Source organism: Strix uralensis, chromosome 4 (genome assembly GCF_047716275.1).
Source record: "Strix uralensis isolate ZFMK-TIS-50842 chromosome 4, bStrUra1, whole genome shotgun sequence".
Classification (NCBI taxonomy): Eukaryota; Metazoa; Chordata; class Aves; order Strigiformes; family Strigidae; genus Strix; species Strix uralensis.
This window is the reverse complement of record NC_133975.1, coordinates 15,577,299-15,598,159: the sequence shown is the minus strand read 5'-3', so window position 1 is coordinate 15,598,159 and position 20,861 is coordinate 15,577,299. Positions and strand designations below refer to the sequence as shown.

At 37.1% G+C, this 20,861-nt stretch overlaps 1 long non-coding RNA gene across 1 annotated transcript in view; it reads right to left on the bottom strand.

The window, feature by feature from the left end:
* LOC141942482 (uncharacterized) overlaps positions 1–14,139 on the bottom strand; it is a 50,078-nt gene extending 35,939 nt beyond the window's left edge. Inside the window, exon 1 of the long non-coding RNA XR_012628635.1 lies at positions 14,068–14,139. This is a non-coding gene — a long non-coding RNA (uncharacterized LOC141942482). The remainder of the gene's footprint in view (positions 1–14,067) is intronic.
* Between the last annotated feature and the right edge of the window lie 6,722 nt (positions 14,140–20,861).

The following is a 20,861-nucleotide window of genomic DNA, read 5'->3' as shown; positions in this document are numbered from 1 at the left end:
TAACTATAGGTAATATCTCTAGGTACATTATGCCTGAATTATCTGTCTTCTCCAGAACTGTTGAGAAATTGTAATGCCAAAAACGCCTGTCTTCGTGAAATGCTTAACTAAATTAATCTGTTGAAGTATTCACCTTCCAAATGCTTTATGAGTAGCAACATTTAGTGTTATTTTGAAATAGGATTGTTTTTATCATTCCACAATCAGAGGTCTGTTTCTATACTTCGCTAGTAATGTTGACTAGGAACAAATCCTAAATACACTGAACTTGCTGGGAGTCTTTCCTTTGATTTCATCAGTCTTGATGAAGGCCCACAGCTGGTCACAAAAGCATGGGGTCTTTCTGTGGTAAGTACCTGTAACACACTTAAACAGCTAACTGTAGCTTAAGCTATTGGTCAGAATATCCTGAAGAGTAGTTTTTCCTCTAATACATACAATTCACAGAGTGATTGCATGGAATACTACTGTTTAATGAGGCAACTGGCAGATGATGGAACAGTTTACAATTAAGTGAGAATCAGTCCTTAGAGTTAATTTACAATAACGCAGTTCTGTGTCAGCTTCTGTACAATTTTGCCAGCTAATTATGCTTTACTGTATGGTTGTACATTGATCTTTTTCAGTAACTGGCTGAGAGAAATAAAAAAAAAAATCTTTTTTTTTGGGAGAAAAGATGCGATAAACTCTTAGATGTTATCTTTATTTCAGACTATACACTGATTGAATAAATGACCCAAGATAATTGGGAACTTGGTGTTGATAGAGTTGCCATCTTTTAAATAAAAAACAGAAATGGGGACCAAAACACATTAGATGCTAAATTTTCATAAATGTATGTGTAACAGAGGTGAAGAGAACCATAAAGCAGGTGCATACACAAAAACACATGCACAATTGCACAGTTAGTTTATGCAAGCCATTATTAAGATTGCAGATGCAAATGGTAAGTCAGATGTTTAACTGTTCATTTACTCATGTAAGTACTGTTTTCCTAAGCAATGACATTGTATATATGTAAATTGAGAAGCAATCTGATTTGTCAGTGTTATACTCACTTTGCACAGGGGTAAATAACTACCAAAGATGAAAGAAAATAGAAAATCATGACTACAAAGTTGAATGGCATTAATTATTGGTGCTACTGCAGCTCATTATATTGCAAAATCTCTTCCTGATTAGATGCACATTCAATAGGAGGCATGACTAGAACGGAGGAAAAAAAAAAAAAAAAAAAAGGAGATGAACAAGAAATATTTCAAAGCTTCTGCAAAGATGATAAATGTCCATTACCATGGTCTGGAATCTCTCAGACAGAAAGACCTCTTCTGGCATATAAACTGTTTCCATTACATTAATTATTTTTCTGTCAGGAATGTATGTATTGATATACACCCTCTTTGTTTCAGTAAGAGACTGCTAGTGGGGCAGGAATATCTTGCAGTCAAAGACAACCTAAGCAGGGATGCCTCTTACATTTAAGATACATCTTTCAGTCAAAATACTATGCGTATTCAGCTACACAAAAATTCATGCCATACCCAAATACAAGCCCCAATACCTGGGGTACAAATAACTATAAAGATTTCTGTAAAATTTTAATCTCCATGGTTTTTATACATTTCCTGAATCCCTCCACATGTGTATCCTCTGAAAGCTCCTTCATGATGTCACTTCAGGTGCTGCTCTGGGCTTTCCTTCTCTCAAAATGCCAATCCTAATCCGAACTGTAATCTTAACAAAAATCCTAAACCTAAAGCTGGAGCTGGGTCTTGACTTTAGCCCAAGACCCTATCCATAGCAAGATGAAAAAGTTCTCAGGAGAGAACTCTGAAGCCCAGCACTCGCTTTGGCAGCCCATTCCCAGCCCCATTCAATTTACAGCTGTAGGCTTTTTCATTCTCCCAACAATAAACACAAAAACAACCTTAATTGCAGCTCAGGAGTTGCAATACAGAACCTGGAGCAGCAGGTGGAATGAGCAGGGGTTGGTGACATACGCTCGAAATAAGACAAGGCAGTGTCCTATGTATAGTGTTAACATGTAGTGTTAAAGTTGGGAAAGAGAAAAAGAGTCAAAATGCAGTGGGAGCAGAGAAGGAGTGGAAGAAGCAAAAGCAACTCTTCCCTGAGAACTTCTTCCTGTGTGTGGCTGGGAACCTTGGTCTCAGGCTTTGTGTGGCTCTAGGGTTACGATTAAGGTTAGGGCTGGGAGAAAGTCAAAGCATAGAGCTGCAGCTGTCATGGGGCTGGAAAGGGGCTCTAAGAGGAAGGTGCAGGCTCCAAAAGATCTCTTCCCTGACAGCTTGTTCATATCAGACATTGGGCTGACCTTTTGTAAAGGCTCTGCTCTTATACCGACTGATTCTCTGCTTTTGATCCTCTTGGTGTTTGTGTTGAGTAGACTTTGAGGAAAGCAGAATAGCATTATTATAATTTTTAATTGTACATTCCCAGTAACAATTTCCAGTCTAGTTTAGGAAGGCATTTCAACATGTAAAGTATGTAATGAGGATGAACAGGAATTATTTAGCATAATAACAATATGCAAATATGTAAATAATATGTGAAGTGATGGGCTTGGCGATATGGAGAGAAGAAACAATAAAAGACAGTTTAGGCTGAGTCTCAAGGAAAACTCTCTCACATAAAGATCCATTAATCAGCTACACAGGTGAAAGTGCTACTACTTATGATATTGATGGGATACTAAAAATTAAGCATTTGACAGGGAATATTGGACATGGTTTAATAAGTCTTTCCATCAGTCATGTCTCTAAGAAAATGCAATGTTTTCGCACTTCTTTTAACATTTTGAAAATAATATCTTTCAATATTTAGGCTAAAAACACAGATACTATTTTGTAGGGAGTAAAATTCTTTCTTTATATGTTTTCCACTTCCTTTAATAGGTGCTGTAGACTACTTTCCCTGCTCAATAATTCAATATTTTTATTTTTCTCTGATTTCCTATCCACAATTTTTGAGGCTTTTATGGTAGTAAGGACATTTTTCACTGGTTGAATAAATTTAAAGAGCAAAAAGCTGAAAATATCAGGGACTGGAAGTTCTAAACAACTTTCGTTCTGAGAAGGAAGGGATCAGTCTCAAGGGAAATTTAAGTAGAAATTTAATGCCATCAGGACTATTGGAAGTATTGTTTTCACAATTAATTTATAAAAAATAGAAATACTTCTTGCCTAATTTATCACTGTTTAAGGTACATTTATGGTAATAATTATGGGTGCCTTTCTTTGTGTTCACATGGTTTTAAGTCCTTGCTGCTGTTTATGATATCATCATTCAGCATAATTTAATTCTACATGACAAAACCTGACAAAGTTTAGTGGTTTCCTGTACCTTGTCCACCTGCTGCTTATCTGGACTCACTTGGAAAGGATTCAGTAAAATTTCTGCAAAAGAGGCCTTGCATGACATGCATGGAATAAATTAATTATGTGTGTGTGTAATGAGGCCAAAAGACCATGAATCCTTTAGAGACCCCTAAATGGCAGTTTTGCCTAAGTTTTAGTGACCCTTTGAAACAAATTGTCTACTACAGGACTTTGCAGGTGTCTGGAGTCAACACAGGTGACAAGCTGGTGTCTAACTCTTCAGCCTAGTGTTCAGATCCCTCAGTCAGGAAGAGAACTTATCCAATTGCCACTGGCTGAAAATCACCTCTTCTTCCTCCCTCTTTTCCTGCCTTTTGATTATAGGTTTTGGTTCACACTAGGGGACCCACTACTTTGCCTGCACAACCCTTAACTATTAACAAGCATGCAACAGCTGCCCTTATCAAAGTATGCTCCAATCAACACTAACAGCATTGCAAACAGGCACTACCAAAAGGGAGTCAGTGTGTTATAATGACAACTTCATAGTTGCTGTGGGGAAAATATTATGTGGGAACCCTGCTGCACTGTAAAGGACACCCAGGAGAGGATGTATATCTGGAAACAGCTCCCTCTCCCCTCTCCCTCTTTGTCTTATGCTAGTTAGACTAGGACTGAAGCAAAAGATTTACTTTCTCTTTGTCCTCTTTTGCTTTTTTGTTTTTGTTTTAGTTTTCTTTTTCTTCCTAAAGTTACTTTCACTATTTTAGTCAATGTATGCCATCAGCTATGGACCCTTCTAACAAATTTTTGTGCAAGTGAATCTATCTCAATATCCTTTGTGCAACATATTCTTTCCTTGGCCAGGGCCAAGCACTGATTTATGAGTCCCAGTATGCCCAGAATGATACTATATGATGTCAGTCACACAATATGGTAGTGTTCCCCACTTCCTTATCTTAGAGTTGGGCTCCTCCTAAGCTTCTTCTCTAACCTCTGAAGCTTGCTGCTTGGAGGACTGCTTGGAGTGCCAGTTCAGGCACCCTGAGTTTGAGGCAAGCTCACAACACATTTCTGCAAGGTGATTATTCAAAAGATTCTCTTTGTTCTTTTTGAACTCCTAACGTTCTTAGTAACTGTTGACCACAGGTTAGGAGTACCTCCTTATGGATTCAAACCTGTTTAGATGTTGCATAGGGAACTTTGATGCTTAGCTCAACGAAGACCCTGTGAACCTGTGAAAATCATCAGAAGCTTAAATGTCTGCAGTGAGTTAAGTATAGGGAACAAGGAATGAAGGAAGGGGTTTTGGACAGTGTTCTGAGCCCATCATGTAAATTCTGCTTAAACTGTATATCAGGACTTGTGCCTCTTATCCCTACCAGTAAATGGGGACAGTCATTATTCTTTTCTTTCAAATCTTATTTATCTTGGCATTTTAGATTTCACTAGAAGGCTTTTTCCTTCATTGCAGTGACTTATTGAATGGTATCTCATTGGAGGTAGGAACAAGGGCCTTCTAAATGTTATTGGACTAGGAATAGTAACAATAATTTATACCATTAACTAGTTCTTAAGGCACATCATCTTCACACACAGGACTGCATTTGTGTGTTATTCAATGTGAAAATATTCAGTTTCAAAACTCTAGGTATTTGTTTCCGGGAATCAGACACTTTAAAAAAAAAAAAAGAAATTACATTCATATTCATTGTAAACCCCACATATTCAGTTACCAAGTAATTCAGAAATTGCATTTCCTAGGTTAGACTAGTCTGAATTTTCTTCTCTGACATCACCATGGCAGAATTATATCACTGGAAATATACAAGAGAAGACGTTATTTCTTCTGTTGCTTTGAAACAATTAATGGAAAAGGGAGCTGAGAATTGAAGCAGCTGCTGTCAAAGTTGCGCATAAGTCTGCAGAGAATCTTTTTGCCAATTACTTTTTTATCCTGCCTGTATGACATAAGTTCCCAAAGTGTCCTGTTGCAGACTGCATCATCTGTGAGGGAGTCACTCACATGATAAGAACTAGCAAACATCACAAAAGTATTTACATGAATTTCCATCTGGTTTGGGAAATTAATTTGCTTTGGCTGTGGTTTGCTCCCCAGTTGCAGTCTATGCAAATTCTATATGGACACTGGGTCAGAGAAGACTCTTGGGGCTGTGAGGGGAGAATGAATTTTCTATTTAGTCCCAAAGGTTCTATATTTGTGCCAGAAGAAACTGCAGTTATTCAGTTACAGATCAGAAGAAATATTCTCTGAGTGACGTGACTAATCCCAATAAAGATTCCTGATTTATAAGGCAGAGTTAGAGGTTACACTTGTCATTGGAGTCCAAGGGATGTGTAAACCCCACTTTTTGTTTGTAACTCAGGAAGGTCAGCTTTACATTAATTCAGTCCTGTGCTGACAGCACTGTAACTATGTAAGGTAGATTTCCACCACCAAATATTTCCCAGCACTCCAAACAGGATCATGATACCTATGCTGCCACCATAGTTTTTTGCTGCAACCAGAACTAGTTATTCCACTTTGGACACATCCGTAACAGCTGCAATCATGTTCTCCAGTACCACAAAACCTTTAAACATATTTTGAATGTTATCAATGCATTGAAATTATATATGTTCATTCACATGAGGAAAAATGAAGCAATGCCATTAATTAACTTATCTAGTATCACAGAATGACCATAGTAGAAAAAGGTTTTAAAGCTCTAGTCTTACAAACTGAATTGTTTCATATCAATAAAATGGCATGAGTCAGGGCTGTAGCTTCTACAATACTGACGAAGAATAAGAAGAATCATGAACCTAATAGCCCAGCAGCTATGCTGTTTCTTTTGATATTATGTAAGGTACATCATATAAATGAACTAATTCTTGTTCAGAAAATCCTTTTAGAACTTACAGCTTTTGTTGTTTTCTCTTGATGCAGCTTTTTGCTCTGAGTGCTGGCAGCAAAGTGAAATTTACTCAAATCCTGATGGCCATGTGGAGCTGGTGCTTCAGTGAGCAGAATTTGAGTAAATTCTTCCTTGCTGCCAGCACTTGAAGCAGAACATACAGGATTTCCAGGGAGAATGCCACATTTGGGAATGCAAGAAAATACAGATGGCCAAAGGCAACCTAAAAGCTGGGTTATGAGGAGGAAGAAATGGAGCGGGAAGAGGAAAGAAGAAAATTGGAGCCCAGAGAAAGAAAGGAGAGGAACAAGGCAGAAAAAGCCAGGACACAGGAAAGGGGAAGTGTAGTCAACTTCAGCCAGTGCAAATAAGGACAGTTCTGCATATTACAATATGGTTACATTTCTGTCAACTCTAGCTGAGCATCCAACCTGTAAACATAGAAGGTAAGAGATAATGATTTTTTAAAGTGAAGAATTCAGATTTTCAGTTTGACATCTTGGTCATCACTGTATCTCATTTCCTTTCTATCTCTTTTTGTAAATGTAGTAGCTGCTTTTTCTCATGCTGGCAGTCTCTGAAGAAGACACAGCAGAAGAGAACCCTTCCTTTTAAGTGAATTCTTGAAGTCTCCTTGGAGTATCCAAGTACGAAAGGTACACTTAATAACTAACCACCTACATAGTAGAGCTGCTAGAACATTTTAAGAAAATGGAAAGCTGACAAATCTGTTTCAACAAAGTTGTCAGTTGTAAGTTTCTGTGATCTAAGGTCTGTGAAGAGAGAACAAAAGACAAAAACTGACCTGATTCACTCTAAAAAAAAAAAAAAAGAAAAAAGTTATTAAATTCTATTTCCTTCTCAAAAAGTTGAAAGGTTTTGGGTTGATTCTAACATAGAATGAAACCAAATTTTGAAATCTAATGAGCTGCTACAAAACAGCATTGTTGTTCCCTAGCTACCTCTCATATTCTTTGGGCTAGTTGCAAAACTATTTCCAATTTAGCAGGTTCACTGTATAATTTTTCCCCCCATTACAGTGAGAAGAGAGACTCTTTCCTATTCTTTTGGTACAGAGAGGATTTTAGATCGTAAAATTAATTGTTTGCCAACATGCATCTAAATCCAAATATCTGTGCAATCCAACATAAATTCACCACCGCACCTTGCTGTGTGTCACTGAGCTTTGTGGTCCAATTTTAATGGAATACTAGATGAAGCTGATGTGCATATTTTCATCCCACACATACAAATTCATCATGAGAATGATTGCCTTCAGCAAACAGCATACAACACATGACATTACAAATTTAGATACACCTTCCTGAAAACATAATAGGAACAAAACAAAAGAGATAATGACCAGCAAAAAATCTGCCTGAAATTCAAGCCTCTGAAAATTGTCCTACCTTTGTCAAAATTAAAATGAAGACTGGAGAAAAAAAAATAATAGAATTATTAGAAATATACATAAAATAATCTGACAATCTGAAAGTACAAAACACTATTCAGCTGGTAGACTTCTACCTAGCTAGTGGATTAACATAGTTCAATTGTTTACTTTTTGTCTTCATCTATTTGAAAAGTCAGATGTAATTTGCAACCCATTCCCTTTTTAAGTTAGTTGAGGATCAATGTTTCTTAATTTTTTTCAATTTTCTTTCACTGACTAAATATACTACCATACGTGCCTGGAAGTCTCAGCCAGCAGTATCCTGGATGAATCTTATTCTAGAAAGAGAACTACTTCTTTGTGCTTTCTCCTTTCACTTTTAATTTATTCCCTGGATGTTTCATTAAGAGGCTGCAAGTTCCCAAAACATTAATAGAGGTTTAAATAAGACTAGTCTCCTTCCATTGATCTCTCATGTCTCAGCCATTCAGTCTTTTCACCTAACTTGATACGCAGTTGTAAATATACTTTTCATGCATGATGCTTTTCTCAATTTTTTTTCTAGTGAGATTGCACATCACAGAAGCAAACACGCACACAGACAAAAGGGACAGTTCCTCATCTACAATAAATCAGCAAAATTTACTGAAGTTGCCAAATGAGGCCATTCCCAACATCTAGTAATTTTCTACACACCAAAACACCATTTGTGAAGCAAGAAGTCAAGACTAATTCTATTCTCTGTTTCTCCCATGTCTTCATCCTCTCCCTTCCTACGAGATTTTAAGGCTCAACTGTAGTATACAATGATACCATTTGGGATAAGAAATAGCATAAAGCCACACTTCTTTTGATTTTTCTCCTGGAAAGTGAATGAACTTGGAAAGAGTTCCAGTTTGGTACAGCATATGCTGCTCAGCATGCTACCACAGCGAGCCCAGTGCTTCAGAGGGGCAAGCCCAGTCTCTCATTCCAGCAAAGCAGCAGCAGTTCTGTTCAGTTCCCAACCCAGAGCTGTCAGTTATGATATGAGCAGGCCCAACAAAAAAGTCATGTCATAGCAAACAGCCTGTTTTAACAAAGGTGCTGGATTTGGGGGCAGGGAGTGGGGAAAGGGGAAGCTCTTCCTTCACTTGAAGGTATTTCTAATGCATCAGTGGATATGCAGGAACACCTGTTAGGAACAGAGCCTCTCTAACTCCAAATAAACTGCCCAGTGATTTATTACTCACCCTGTTAGGGGAAAAAAAAAAAAAAAAAAAAAAAAAAAAGTTGTATCATGTTTGTAGTTTGACTTTATCTCACTTCAGTGTCCAACAATTTGCTTTGTCTGCTAAATTAAAAAAGCATCTGCTATCAGACATTTTCTTCCTTATGTAGGTACTTTTATAGCAAGATATCTCTTGAACTCCTTGTTCCCAAGTCAGAGTGAGTTTTGATCACCTGTGATAAGCAGAATATTTCAGACCTTGACTAATTTATATAGCTCTTTTCTGAACCCTTTCAGGTTTGTCAACCTCCTTTTAAAGGTGCAAATACTACCTTTGAAGAGAGTGTTCCGTTAATTAGTGGTAGCTGGCAATGTTCTGGATCAATTGTTTTCCTTTCAAGAATGCCAATTCTTGAAACCAAACAACTGTAGTAATACAGTTGGTGTGTCAAATCTTTCAGAATCTGTTTTCCCCTCAGATAGGTTGTTTTGCTGGCTGCTGCAGAATTAGAACCTATGGGTTCTGGTACCACCACTTCAAATCTCTTCAATTTCTTAACGGCAAAATGAATTGTAGCCTCAAATTCAGTCAGAACTTCCTGCATAGTCATAACAAATGAGACAGCTCTGTCTCATTTCCTGGAAGAAAATGGGTTTTTTAAATTTTCCAGACTACTTGGTCTCCAGCTGGACCTAACCAAGTGCCAGAAGTTTTTCTGAGATATGTACCTTGGTTTACTGACCTGCATAATCAGGTTTTCCATCTCTGTTGTACTGGTTATTGGTGATTACTGAAAGATACTTCATTCTTTTTGAACATCTGTGATACCAGCTTTTAAAACCACACATACGGTTCTTATGCATTCTCATTTCTCCCGAGGACAAACTGGACCAATGTGCTGAGGAGATGAGCAGTTTGTTCAGAAGTTGAAATATCTCTTACTGATCTGAATCTATCTAATCAAAGGTTACATTTACCTCAGTGTAACAGAAGATAATTTTGAATTTCCCCCTATTAAATAAGGACTGTGTCAACTCTTTGGGTAGGAAAGATGATATCTCCAGTACGTCACTGGCTGGTAACAACACCTTCTCCTGATGACAACTAAAAGTCACTTTGATGTCAAAAGGTGTGGTTCCACAGGAATTTATTCTAATAACATCTGGTCTAGAGAATTCATCCTCCTCCCTTGCATGACTACACCATGAACCATCAGAATAAGCTCATGCCACAATCTAGGTCACACTGCTTTGCTGCTCAGGAAAAGCTAAAACCATGCAAGCTCAGCTTTAGTTTGGTTTAAACTGCCCTGGAACCACATTCTCAGGCTGTCATTCAACCAGCTTTTTTCTGTAACAGTGACTCAGCTTTAATGGCTTCACCTTTTTCCCCCTTTTAATTTGATCAGTTCTCTGATCCGGTTCACTCTGCAACTGTGCAAATAGTGGTAGGAGCAAAACTGGGAAGAGAAGGAAGAGTGAAAAGAATTATCAACCTGAAAGAGAGCAGACCATGACACCACTGAATGAAGTGCTGTTAACCTACAGCCTCTCTGAGAACAACTTTGTATGACGTTCCTCCAGCCACTGAACTGTGTGTTTTATTTTATTCCTGCAATCAATATATATATTACTAATTAAAATTACTATTTCTGACATACATAATAACCAGGCTTTTTTGCATAGGTTTCATGCGGTTCAGGTTATGAACCTGGAAATATGTCACTAGATATTTGAAGATAAATTCCTTCTGGATAGGTTATGTTATCTGTTCTGTCAACAAGGCTGGAAGCAGCAAAAAAAAATAATTTGGTTCACAGTTACCTCAATCTTTGTCTCAAGATCTAGCAAGTTCAGAAAAGCTTAGGTTTGTCCATGGCAATGAGGTGGTCCCTACCCATGATGTGAACATTTTGTATTGTTATATCATCTCCACTAACCCACTGCCTTCCCATCTTGGTGATTCATGGAAAACTAAATGCCTATCCCATCAATTTTTCATAAACAGTCTGAACAGCACTCTCCATTTACCACAGCTGGAACTGCTTTTAGGCAAATCCTTAGCTGGAGAGTTTGATGCTTCTTCCTTATACTTATGCAATATTAGACCCACTCTGAAATTAGAGGAAGTGTATTTTGTAATTTAAATGTCTACTGGATTGAACTTTTTGATGTTTCTCACACAGCTTGCAGTTATCTCAGTTCCTGTGAAAATCAGTAGGAGTTAAGAGCACTTAGCACTTAAAGACAGCTCATAAAATCAACCCCTGAGTGATAGGTCATTTCCCTTTGTTACACTATTTGTATGAGCTTTGGTGCAACTAATAATTATCATAATCACAGAATCATTCAGGTGGAAGGGACCTCAGAAGATCTCCCCTTCAACCCTCTTCTTAAAGCAGGGTCAGCCATCAGATCAAATCAGATTTAATCTGATCAGATAATAATACTGAATACCAGATCAACTCTGATATGTGGTTGATATTTTCTTGTTTCTCATAGTGTTTTCTAGAACTCTTTACAAATGGAATGTAAGGTGATTTCATAACCAGTGCCTGGGTTGTGGAATGCTCCATTACACATAGTCTCAATATCTAAGTATAACCTGAATGTAGTGAAAAAAACAAGCAAATCAGGCATAGATTGTTTTTCTCTTGAACATTTTGAGAATCAAGATTACTCTGCCTGACATCTGCGTGATTTTCCATGTAGTTGTGTTGAAATACAAAAACAATGTAATCTAATGTCTAACAAGCCAATAATGGAAAGAAATTATAGCTGAAAGCTATAAATCCCTTGGAACATGAAATATTCTATGTTTTCAACTATTTCCATCTCTTCTCTGTTTGCCTCCTGCCCAGTTTAAAAAGAATTTTCTGTTGCAAAAAAAATGGACATTAAAAGAAGCTTAAAGAAATACATATATGTTTCTCTTCAAAGTATACTTTTCTGGTCTTACCCATTCAATTTCATTCTTAACTCCCACATGCTCCAGATCACTATCCTCTTTCAATGCAGTTTCAGCAGAGATTTCTGACGCTGGACTGAAGCTACATTGAGTTGCTCTAGCAGAATCAAGTCTAGAGTTACATCCCTGTCAATAAATTAATTGCATGTGGGACCATTCACTAACACTGAGATCAACTGGCACAGAACAGCTCATGTTCCTGTTACTAAACACTATTATAAGCTGGGTATTGATATCTTAACTAGCTATTGATAAGCCTGACCTAGGCTAACTTCTGAACAGTTCATGGCAAATATTTGAGAGCATAGAGATTGATCTGGGCCAAAAGCTTGCCAGGGAATGTTCTGGTAGTATAACAGTACATACATTTAAGTTGTTTCTGGGAACAGACCTTGGGCACGTCTATATTATTTAATTAAACAGCGACAAGGAAATGTCATAACATCAAAGAAAATGACTGAGAATATACTTCTATTCATGTTCCTGTTTACTGCTCTTGAGCCTTGGCTGAAAATTACTTCTGCTACACTTAGGAAAAGTTGGTCTCAGGACAGACCTGGTAGCTTGGGCTGTAGTGCACTCAGTCCTTGTCACACCTTATCTGTCCAGACCCCATGAACCTGGACTAAGACCTACAATAAGTATGACAAGAGGCTGAGAGAACTGTTTGTTCAGCCTTGAGAAGGCTAAAGGGAGCTCTTAACTGCCAACAAATGCTGAATAGGAGGATACAGAAAGGATGGAGCCCAATTCTTCTCTAAGTACCTAGTGGTAAGGAAAGACACAAAGGAAACAGGATGGAAAACAGGAAATTCTATTTACATCTAAGGAAGAACTTTTCCAACGGAAATGTGGTCAGGTTGCCCACAGAGGATATATAACCTTGGAGATACTCAGAAAAGGGATGGACAAGCCTTCAGAAGTCTGACCTAGATCAGTCTGCTTCAATAGATCTAGATGACAGCCAGGGATAACTTTCAGCCTGAATTATTCAATTATTCTGCAATTCTAAAACAACAAACAAATCTTTCCAAGTCCTTTCTTAAGGAAGACCTGGAACTTGGGAGAAAGTAGCTCTTAGAATATGCTTGAGTGTTTATAAGAAAAAGTAGTCTGTTTTGAGAGTGAGCAAGAAAGCATAGTCCCATACCTTAAATGGCTGGGCTGGCAGGCCAGTAATTTGGGTTTGGTGGGGTATTTTTGCAGCGTGAAAACACAATGAAGACAACAGCAAATTAAACTGCAACCAGTGCAAACCCACTCGCTAGCTGTGATACAGCCTACACATGAAAAAAAATGTTCTATGATGTTTCACTGGAATAGACTTTTTTTTTTTCCTTAGCCTATTCACTTGCATCTTTGGTTCTTGCATAAGATTTCACTTATGTTTACATAATCTTAGTCTTCTCTGTTGTTTAGACTGTTAGAACACTCTGAAGCCCCTTTTGGGATTAGAGCTCTATCATGTACATCACATTTCTAAGCTAGCCTTCATATCTTTCCATCTCACCCACTCTCCAGCTATTTCCAAATCTCATTTAGAATGAGGCATCTTTCCTTCTTTAAATCTTCATTCCTTTCCCTGCCCGCACTCACTAATATTTGGGATACAGGTTTTGGTTTTTTCCCTTGTTCCCAGTGATAACCTCTAAAATAAAGCATGGATTCTGTGGTTTATGAAATTTCACTTTTTCCCAAAACCAAGAATTTACAGAATGAACCGCATTGTATGTATCCTAGTGCCCAGCCCTCCTCCAGCCCTCCTTCAAAAAGTCCTGATTTGGAATTCATTCCTTTTAGGAAATTCTTTAGTTCCACTACCATGAAACTGGCATCAAATCAGAATCTAGTCTTTGAGCCACAAAGACAGATAAAGACTAACTCTGGACTCACTTTTTTTCATGGTCATTCATTTAAAATATTTTTAAGATGCCAGTACTGAAATTACTCCCCACTTGCAGATATTGCAGTAATTATGCAGCACTCTGGTGCCAGTACACATAACAGAGGCCCTCCCCCGTCTATGCTTTGTGCCACTTACCCATACATTTTTCATTATCATTTATTTTTATTATCAAACCTAGCCCTGACTGCCAGTCAGTCAGCCTGCATGTAGACAATGTGCTGCTCCCACAGACAAGAAAGTCAGAAGAAGAATTTTAAATGAGCTGTTTCAAAAGTGTTTATCACCTAAGCCTACTTCCCAAAGTGGTACTATGGATAGTTAGAGTGCATCTACTTACCAGGTTTTCTACCTGGGACTGAATTTCCACCAAACACAAGCATCTCTCCAGTGGTGATAAACAGCCTTGCCATTCGTTTACATACATTCCTTATTCATTCAGATCCACACAACAGATCTTTTTGTCTCCAGTTTGGAACATGGTTTGACTGAAAAGGCTTTGTTCACATGAATCTCTGAACATCTGTTCAAGTTTTTCTCATTCCCAGTCCCCATCTATTAGAAATTCTATGTACTCTCTATGGAAAGTTTACTGTATCTTTATCAAATAGGAAAGAAAAAAACACCAAACAAAACAATAAAAAAAGGACCCAAAAAAACCCCACCAACTTTCTTCACATCAAGCACATTCAGCTCCATATAAAAGACTGAACTTGAGTCCAGCAGCTGAATCAAATACTGTTCAAGTCTGGAAAGACAGAATTTAAGAAGGGTATAGGTGGTGTTCAGGCCTCAGTGCAAAAGTGAACATTATCCATTATGAAAATTTGTCTTGAAATGTTATGAAGTTTGTCTATTAGTAGGCAGATCTAGGTCAAATGTTCCCAAGAGCCAGGCTGCTAATGAAACAGGTCGAAATCTAGTTGTGTCTTCATTATATATTTCCATACATTTTTTATGAAAGTTTGCACACCACCAGTAGAAAACCCAGCAGAGCCTTTTTAATAGAAGTACTCCTCAAAAAGATTAAAATGTAGGATTAAGTTCGTTTGGCTTTAATATATTAGCAAACTTTTTCCATTTGTTATTTTTTTTCCCCTTTGAATAAAGCACACAGCGTGAGGATGTACTGTATTATTTCTAAGACATTTATGTCTTTATTGAGGTCAGCTCTCCATTCTGCCCCAACTTTCAGGTGTTTCAGAGAGAAATGTCAATCTGTCTCTCTTGCTAGCTTATTCTACTGTGCGTTATTCTATCTCAAGTCACTGGAGAACAGTATTTCAGGAATCTAAAAAGATCTCAGCCTCTAGTTCTGCTAAGAAAAAGAAAAAAAAAGAAACCCAGACAGCCACCTGTTTATCACACAACAGTATCTGAGTGCCTCATATCTAATGTATTTATACAACAGACTAGTAGGGGAGGCAGATGTGATACTACTATACAGGCTGGGAACTGAAGTACAGACTTATTTTTTACTGTTGAAGAACTTAACAAGAAAAAAAAGCTAAACAAAAAGAAATGCTCTGCCACGGAGCTCTTCTACCATATTGTCCTGAAAATGTCTACATTGCTAATGATGTTTCATATAGTACCTCATGCAATAGGAACAATCAAGTCTCAATACCATTATCCTAGATGAACTGTTCTAGAAAACATTAAAATATCTTCATTCTAAAAGGATGCAACACATCCTAGATGACACATAATTCTCACTTTGTTCCTGCTACCTTAGGTAATAAAAAACAGAGAACAGGTCTCAAACTGTCACACACCACATGGAACAATGGTAACAGGGTGAAAGAGACTCCTACTCTAAGGACACATGCACATCTGGCATAAAACTGTTATATATCTAAATACTATGGGAAGAACTGAGCCAAGAGAGGTTGCTGAACTTGCTACTGGCAGCTAGCCAAGGGACCCCTGCTACACCATCCTCCTATTTCACAGTGGGATTCAGAGACAAGTTGGGAGTTATTATCATGCTCTCCCCTCTGTTTTCCAAAGTGTGTAGTATTTATTTTATGGTTTTAACCATATAATGATTTTGGTATTCATCTATTGCTACTGTTTTAATTAGCACTGTTCCTATTTGTGTAAGGGATAGAGTTTTTATAAACTGACTGCTCTAAAACAGAACCATGTATGCAACAGGAAAAGTGACAGCCCATACTACAATGGCAAAACCTACTGGTGCAAGAAATCCATTACCTAGCCTTTTGCAATAAGAGCCCAAGGCATGACATTTCAGAAGAAATCATGGGGAAGAGAGGAAGTGTATTAAGTACAGTTAGTCCATATGTGAAATCTGGCAAGTTGTATGATACTATAATACAGGACAAGATAAAATACTGAAAACAGAACAGCAAGTTGAGTCTTAGAGAGAAGTGAAGATGCTTTCTGTTACCTGCCCTCCCCCACAGTAGTGAGATTTACTGTTTCCTACATATGTCTCCTTTAACCAAGAGAGAATTTCTTTAAAATCTTGGAAGTTGGTGTTATTTTTGAAATGAACGGAATTTGAACTTGCTATTAGCATTAGAAATTGCTTTCTTTGGCTTCTCTTTCTTTTAAATTACCACTCTGATTGGATCTGTGGCCATTGGCCCCTACTTGGTAACTCATCTGGCTTGGACGTTGCTATGGTAGCCAGTACTATTTTCATAAGCGTATATGACTTTCCCAGTATGTTTCACACATATTTCCCAAAATGTTACCTGAGCCAAACATAAAACTTTTTCATAACTGATAAAAATAAAGCATATCTTAGTCTGCCCAAACCACAACTGATGGATAGATGTGATGTGCATCCATTATACTCATTGTTAACTCTGGCCAGTGGAGATCTCTTTCTTATTCTATGGAGGTGTTCTTACATGCAGGGAAAAAAAAATCTGAGAGATAATCCAGTCTTTGTGAGACCTGATAGTTCTTCCAAAAGCATGGAATTCTCCGCTGGATGGAGGTAACACCAACTTCAAAGTCACTTCACCACAGAAAAAAATGAAATGAAAGAATCCAGTCTTGCAGTATGCTGTTCATTGAGTACAGTGGACTTGCTTCATAATGAGAAAGGAATTAAGTGAAAGAATATGGAACACTCAAGAAGAAAGCGTACAAGTATAACAAAGCTGCTCACACATTTTTAATGTATCAAAAACGTTCTTTCTCTGGCCCCCATAAAACATAGAAAGTTCTAGACTGCTTTCAGGGATATGAGAAAAAGCCATCAAACAGAGAAACATACAAAGTCACCAGCAAACCCCTACAGGATAATGATTCAAATGTCATTTTCTATTTTTTTTTTTTTTTACTGGGTTTAATTTATCTAGCTTTTTACTTTTTTTCATACATTAAACACTGTGCTAGGTAAAAAGACTGGACCACAGAGTACCCTTTTCTTTTAAAGATGCCACAATGGCTTTTGATAACACAGTTTTGACCTTATCCTATTTTTTTACAGCCTATTTGCTATTTCTAAGGTATTATTCATTGCCCATTATTATACTAATAAACTTTATTATCTTTTATAAAGCTGACAATGGTTAAATGCTTGAATGGCCCTCACAAAAGAAAGCCATAATGACAGAACAAGGTAAACCTAATAAACCATTCTTTGTTCTCAAAGTGTATTTGTGACAATGAACCATTACCTTTTATTTATTATTCACATAAATGTATGATGGGATTTGTAGCCTCTCCAGTATTAACTCTCTCATCTCGCAGAGACCATCCAAGTTTTTTTGTTAACTGTGTTTTGAATTTTTCATCTCTTTAGTAAGAAGACAAAGAATGTACTGAAAAAAAAAAAATTATTCAAAATTTGCCCATATTATCCATTTTAAAGTCTCAGCAACTCTATGCATGTACAGTCATCTACATGCTAGAGTCACCTTTTCTAGTTTCACACTGAGCTAATACTACCAGTTTAAGTCACTTAGACATGTAATAAACAGGCAGATTGTAGAAGGTAAGAAATGGTATTGTTTGGACCTTTGAAATACTGCTGAAATTTAGTGGAATGTCACCAACTCTATAGTTTTATATCAGAAACCAATATTAGACCCTGTAGGTATGCAACACAGGCCAAAAAAAAAAAAAAGCATAATTAAAAAACTGATCATAAACATCCATGGTGCATGTAGTTCCCATATCATAATGTCATGTGCTGTCTTGATACATGTATATATATGATTTATTAGCTTCCTATAGATGCTTTTCCTGTAGCTATATGGGAACAGACAACTTCTTGCTTTGTCACGTAACTTCTTAATACTGTTTATTTCAATTATGTTCAAAGTCCTTTTCCACTTAAGTGCGTTAAGTATCTCTGTATTAGCAAGATCTAAACTGTTTCTTCAGTTAAGTCAAACAGATATGAAATACTGAAGTTCAATCCAAACCACAAGATCTTCCCTCTTTCAATCCACTGGAGAAAAAAAACAAAAACCAAACCAAACCAAACCAAAACAAACTCAGAAGAACAAAATCACCAAACCAGATATACAGCTCAAAAGAGACTTTTTATTTCATAAATGACTCTTTTTCAGTGCTATGGAAAATCAGAAAGTAGATTTTAATCCAAAATCTAAGCCAAATCTTTAAAAAACACCTGGAAAACCATCAGAGCTATCAGACTAGACATATGTTTGGGCTGCTCCTCAGCAAAGCATAAGATCCTCCATAACTTCAATAGACTCCAGGAGACACCACAAATGCAATAAAACTGAGCTCCAAGGTGTACATAATCACATTTACCCTGGCCTCCTCTTCAGGCTTTCCCTGTCAAAGTAGTGGTGCAGGATGAGCTCATAAACAAGAAAGTAATGGCTCAAAACAACTCTATGCAAGGTACATTTTGCTATAGAACTCACTGTTACCGGTTTTATTTTTCTGACACCAACATCTGCACACCGTTCCATCAGCTGTTATACTGAAAACCAATGTTAAAGAGGGATAAGTCACATCCTAATCTGAACCAATATTTTTCAGCAGCATCTTGTAGAACACAGGTCCCGTGCTAAAGACCTCTGATGTATATTTAAGTGGAACGCTCATCAAATGCATGACAACCATTTCTTGCAATCAGAATACTGATACAACAGAATTAGGCTCAGACCATAGATTCATATAATATACATTAGTAAGCCAAGTAACACATTGTAAATTACTCTTGGCCTAAGCTTATAAAAAATCTCGTGAAGGTTCAGACTGTCTTCCTTTTTTGAAAAGGACATGGTATTTCTCTGACTAAAGGAGCATCTGTCAGCTGGAAAGAACTTGAAGGGGGTTATGATGCTCTAGTGATATTTTCTTATTCATGTTAACTCTATGTGTGCTTGTTCTCCCTTTAGAGGTAGCCATGGGAAATACCTCATCGTACAATTCATTTTTATTGAACGTCTCAGTAGTACATTTATTTTTCATAAGTATTTTTGATGCATAGTACAAAGGATAGAAGAATATAAATTGTTTATCTGATCAGACAGCATGACACACCTCACAACCTCAGCCATTCTCTCCTTGGATCTCACCACAGAATACATTTTAGAATATTTTTTTATTGTGTAGGTCTTGGAATAACAGACAATCAGTTTCATACTCTTGTAAATTGTTCCATTAGTTAAGTATTGTAGCTATTAAAAGTTCACCCCCTAGACACACACATTACAGTCAAATTCTCTCCTAACTGGATAGATAACTTAACTTAAACAAACACTTTAGTCTCTCACTATTGTTTTCCTTTTAGATTCAAATCAGAGTTCTTTTTAATTATTGTAAGTTATTCTTCCCTATTCTAAGTAGCTTCTAACAGGATCTGAGACATGTAAATATGCTCATTATTATAGAAAAGCAATATTATTTTCAAATTATTGAGGCTAGCAAGGACAGAAAGAGCTTTCCATTGTTCTTATCCAGGGAACATAAAATAGCAATGAATATTATCAAATCAATATTCTTTGAAACAACATGGTTCTGCTTCTCACTCAACTCTAATCACAGGTAGACAGTAAGGAACACACAGCTGTTCTGCCATTTTTTATCAATAACTTCTTACTCAAATGATGGTACAGTGTCATAATTTGCACATAAATTATTTAGGTTTCTATTATTGAGTTCTGCAAATATTTAGAAAAGGTTGTCAACTGGTAAGGTCCTCAGAGATGTTATGTGTCTTTGTGAGAGGTCAAAAAAACTGCCCACACATTAACAAAAACAATAATTTAAAGACATACAGTTGTCAGCATTTGCAAATTATTTCACATAAACATTCATCCCAATCAATCCCAACTGTAATACGATTTTAAAAGAATAAATCAGGTAAAGTAACTTACCAAAGCTGTAAGTTTTGCATCCTCAGCTCCCTACAGGTCCTTTCTAACACCACAGAATTCTGCGTAGAAAATCTGTCAGGAAATCACAATCAGGCAGTTTCAGTTTATCAGGTTGAAGGTCTCATTCTGCATCATCCTGAGCAGTAACTGTGAAGAAATGTGTGAGCTAAACAACTCACAACACTGCTGGTTTCGCTTTATAGAACTATAATCAACATCCTTCGGGGAAAATACCATTGGAATCCCAGTACCATTCAGGATGGAAATGATCCCAGGATGCCCTGTTCAAAGCAAAATAAACAGTTAATTCAGACCAGGCTCAAGGATTTTTCTAGTCTAATCCTGAAATTCTGTATCCAAGGTCACTTCTTCCAATACTTGATTATTTTTATGGGGATTTTTTTTCCTTATATCCAGCTTGAACTTCCCCTGATTCAATGTATGACCATTGTCTCTTGTTTGCCTGCTGTGGACCTCCATAAAGATCCTGGCTCTGTCTTCTCAGTAATCTCGTCAAAGGCAGTGTTCCCTCAAGCATATGAACTGTACCCTCCGTTTTGATGTCATCTGCAAACTTGATGGGGTTGCATTCTGTTTCCAAGTAATTTATAAATATATTAAACAAGCTAGGTCTCAGAATACAACACGCTGGGGAACTTCACTTGTAACAGGCCTTTGGGTAGGATAGAAACTATTGACTACTAATTTTTGAGCCCATTTTTAACTGATTCATTCTTTGTAGACTTTTCTTTTACAGAATGCTAACCAAGGCCAGATTTAACATTATTTAACTCAA